The sequence below is a fragment of the Glycine soja genome, chromosome 18 (genome assembly GCF_004193775.1).
Source record: "Glycine soja cultivar W05 chromosome 18, ASM419377v2, whole genome shotgun sequence".
In the NCBI taxonomy this organism is placed as follows: Eukaryota; Viridiplantae; Streptophyta; class Magnoliopsida; order Fabales; family Fabaceae; genus Glycine; species Glycine soja.
This window is the reverse complement of record NC_041019.1, coordinates 21,489,687-21,494,314: the sequence shown is the minus strand read 5'-3', so window position 1 is coordinate 21,494,314 and position 4,628 is coordinate 21,489,687. Positions and strand designations below refer to the sequence as shown.

Here is a 4,628-nt window from a genome sequence, read left to right as displayed (position 1 = left end):
GTATCCTAAGAACTCAGCATGTAACTTAATAGAATACTCTGATTCTGACTTTGCCGGATCCAAAACTGATAGAAAGAGCACAAGTGGGACATGTCAACTTATTGGATCTGCTCTTGTATCATGGCATAGTAAGAAACAAAATAGTGTTGCTTTATCTACTACTGAAGTAGAATATATTTCTGCTGGCAGTTGTTGTGCCCAAATTTTATGGATGAAGCAACAACTATCTGACTATGGAATCCTTCTTGATCATATACCCATTAGGTGTGACAATACAAGTGCAATCAATCTATCCAAAAATCTAGTTCAACATTCTAGAACCAAGAATATAGAAATTAGGAACCATTTCTTAAGAGATCATGTTCTGAAGGGAGATTGTGTTCTAGAATTTATTAATACAAAGAATCAGCTTGCTGATATGTTTACAAAACCTCTCCCTAAGGAAACATTCTTTTCCATTAGGAGAGAATTAGACCTCTTTGATGTTAGTGATTTGGATAAATAAGGATTGATTGGTTGATTGAAACATTTGTGTTTACTGATTGCTTAAGTTTGATGTTTTAAATTTCCCCGCACTTTGGCTTTTTGATGTTGCCAAAGGGGGAGAAAAATTAAAGAACATAGAAATCAAGAGAGCTTAAAGAAAGGGGGGGGGGTATAATCTCCAAAAGAAAGGGGGAGTATTTGTATATACTATCTTGATTTCAGGACTTGTCATCATCAAAAAGGGGGAGATTGTAGAAGCAAAGCTTCAAGAATTATTTTGATGATGCCAAGGAATTTAAGAATTATTTTGATGATGCCAAGGAATTTCAAAGATCATTCAAGATGAATTTCAAGGATGAAGAAAGCAAGATGTCAAGTAAAGCAAAGATCTCAAGATAAGAATTAAGATAGACTCTTAGAAAAGATTTTGAAAAGCACAAATGATTGGCCAAGTGAGTTTCTATCTTAACAAAAACTTTTCCAACCATTTTACTCTCTGGTAATCGATTACCAGATGTTGTAATCGATTACCAGTAGCCACAAAGCTTTCTGGAAATGTTTTCAAAGTTGTTTTCAAAGTTTTCAAAGTTTTCAAAACTGTAATCGATTACCAAAACTATGTAATTGATTACCAATGCTTTTGATGTGCCATCATTTTCTTCTATGTCTTAAACCCTTTTTGCACCATTTTAATTACTGATTAGTCTTAATTGTCAAATTAATTAGGCAGTTTTATTATTTGGGATCATTTAGCTAATTTGATGTTTTTAATCTAATTTTAGGAATTAATGAAACATTGGGCTTAATCCGGATTTTGGTTGTGGACTTGAAGAGGGCTAATAAAGCAGCGCTTACCTTAGTTAATTTCTAATTAGGAGATTGCAATTTTATTTTATGTAGTTCAGTGTTTATCTCGTTTTGGGCCAGAATAATGTAATAGGGCCCAGTGACTTTGAGTGACTCTTTTAAATAGCAGTCTTGGGATTCGTGCAAGGCTATTCTGTTAGACTATTATTCAGAGCATAGGGTTTATGTTTTACATTTTTCTGTTCGAATGCTACTGTTCACGTAATGCAATTTTCTATTTTCTGCTTCTAATTACAATTTCGTTCTTGTTTCTTCTTTTGCTTTCATTTACGTTTCTGCTTTTATTGAATCTATGGAAGGCTAAGTTTTCTGGTGTTGTTTCCTTCTGAGGACGAAGCTCAACTCTCTTCGAGGTTTTGTTTATAATGTAGCTTCCTGGCAGTTTTCCCTTCACCAATTAACCCACATTCGTTAATATTAATTTGTGCACGCTTCGTGTTCGATTAATTGCCTCTGAGCCTAACTTGCGTTCATGCTTAATGGACGAAGGGTTAATTGGTGTATGTGTTGCCTAATCACGTATTGACAGTCCTAAGTTGGTTTTCGCTTAGTAAATTAAAATAGGGTTGGATTAAGTGGTTAGCTGTTAGGGACAAATTCTCCATAACCTAGGACAAGAGAGTGGCTTCTGAATCAGAGGAAACAATCCGTTTTTAATACTATTAATTTCATATTCTAGTTCGCTTGTTCTTTATTTCACAAAATAAACAACCCTCCTAATCGTTACTGTTACTGCAAGTATATTATGAACATTTGGTTTATCATTGCTCGTTGAGAAACGACCTATGATCACTTCCTAGTTACTGCATTTTCATATTTATTTGATTCGGGTACGACCTCGATCAAATTTGGCGCCGTTGCCGGGGAGCAGCGTCCAAAAGCTCATAATAGCTAGTGTCATTTTAGTGTTTAATTCTTTCGTGTTTTATGTTTAATTGTTAGTGTTGTTTAGTGTCTTGGTATTTTGTTTAGTGTGTGTTCTGTTTTAGTTTTTCTATTAAGCGCTTCCCCTGTTTCAGTTTTTCTGTTAAGCGCTTCCCCTGTTTCAATTTTGGGTGTTTTGTTGTGAATAGTGTTTTGCGACAGATTTAGCGACCACTTTTGCTTGCGGCAAAACAGAGTAGTAGTGGAAATCATGTAGCGATGGATTTTAGCGACCACCCTTGTTGAATTATTTAGGATTTTTTGTTTTAGCGACCACCCTTGTTATTTTTGGCTGAATTTTTTTGTGGTAACTTCTTTTAATCTATATTTTGTGGGAAAAATAGCTAGAGCCTTTACTTTGGTCAGATTTGAATGTTCCAAAAAAGTAGCAAATTTTATTTTTGTCAAAACTTCAAACGGCCATAACTTTTGCTCCGGTTATCAGAATCGCAATTATTATATATGTATTTGGGGTAGAAAAAAATTTCCTACGCCATGGCAGTTTGCCATAGGCCGGCTAAGGTCTCCATCATCCAAAAAAAGTGATTATGTCAAAAGTTTTTTATTTTTCAAGTATTATTCACTTATTTTTCTTAACCTACCATTTTTAGCTTCCATAGTTAGACTTTGAATTTTTGTTTGAAATTTTATGTGCTATCTTCTCATCATTTTATAAGGTTGCTCACAAAATTTAAAGTCATTTAGATATCATTTAAGGGTAGCTGTAGTTCAAACCTACACATTTATTTACATGAGAAGACAACTAGTTGTGCATGCTGAATGTAGTGTATGACTAGAGGCAATCCATTTGACTTACAACTCTTTGATCCTGAGATAGATAGGACATTTCATAGATTAGTTAGGCATCATTTTGTACCTTTTGATCATCCTGAGCATTCCATTACTGGTGAGTCTGTGCATTCTGTTATTGGTGATTTTGAACATCCTGATTTTGAGCATTATAATTTTGAGCATTCTGAGAACATGGCACAACCTCCACCCCGTGAGAGGACTCTAAGGGAAATGGCTGCACCTGATTTCACCTACGAAAGCTTGTGCATCCAATACCCTGATGAGGATGTCCCATATGTTCTTAAAACTGGACTGATCCATTTGCTTCCAAAGTTTCATGGCCTTGCAGGTGAAAACCCGCACAAACATCTGAAAGAATTTCATATTGTCTGCTCCACCATGAAACCCCCAGATGTCCAAGAGGATCACATATTTTTGAAGGCTTTTCCTCATTCTTTAGAGGGAGTACCAAAGGACTGACTGTATTACCTTGCTCCAAGGTCCATCACGAGCTGGGATGACCTTAAGAGAGTATTCTTAGAAAAAAATTTCCCTGCTTCCAGGACCATGACCATCAGAAAAGATATTTAAGGTATTAGACAACTCAGTGGAGAGAGCCTATACGAATATTGGGAGAGATTTAAAAAAACTATGTGTCAGTTGCCCTCACCATCAGGTTTTGGAGCAGCTTCTTCTCCAATATTTTTATGAAGGACTCAGTAACATGGACAGAAGTATGATAGATGCTGCCAGTGGTGGAGCCCTTGGAGACATGACCCCTGCTGAAGCCAGAAATTTAATTGAGAAGATGGCTTCCAACTCCCAACAGTTTAGTGTCAGAAATGATGCTATAGTCATTAGAGGAGTGCATGAAGTAGCCACGAATTCATCTTCAGCAGCTGAAACCAAGAAGCTTGAAGGTAAACTAGATGCCTTAGTTAACCTGGTAACCCAGCTAGCCTTGAATCAGAAATTTGTACTTGTCGCAAGAGTCTGTGGTTTATGCTCCTCTGCTGACCACCACACAGACCTTTGCCCTTCCATGCAGCAACCTGGAGCAATTGAGCAGCCTGAAGCTTATGCTGCAAACATTTACAATAGACCTCCTCAACCTCAGTAGCAAAATCAACCACAGCAGAACAATTATGACCTCTCCAACAACAGATACAATCCCGGATGGAGGAATCACCCTAATCTCAGATGGTCTAGCTCTCAACAACAACAACAACAACAGTCTGCTCCTTCCTTCCAAAATGTTGCTGGCCCAAGCAGACCATACATTCCTCCACCAATCCAACAACAACAGCAACAGCCCCATAAACAGTAAACAGTTGAGGCTCCTCCGCAACCTTCCCTCGAAGAACTTGTGAGGAAAATGACTATGCAAAACATGCAGTTTCAACAAGAGACCAGAGCCTCCATTCAGAGCTTAACTAATCAAATGGGATGATTGGCTACACAGTTAAATCAACAACAGTCCCAGAATTCTGACAAGCTGCCTTCTCAATCTGTTCAGAATCCCAAAAATGTGAGTGTCATTTCATTGAGGTCAGGAAAGC

At 37.2% G+C, this 4,628-nt stretch overlaps 1 non-coding gene across 1 annotated transcript; it reads right to left on the bottom strand.

Moving 5' to 3' along the window:
- Window positions 1–3,639: 3,639 nt before the first annotated feature.
- On the bottom strand, window positions 3,640–3,747 carry LOC114397785. The gene has a single exon (XR_003663409.1). It is a non-coding gene; the product is annotated as a small nucleolar RNA R71 (small nucleolar RNA).
- Between the last annotated feature and the right edge of the window lie 881 nt (window positions 3,748–4,628).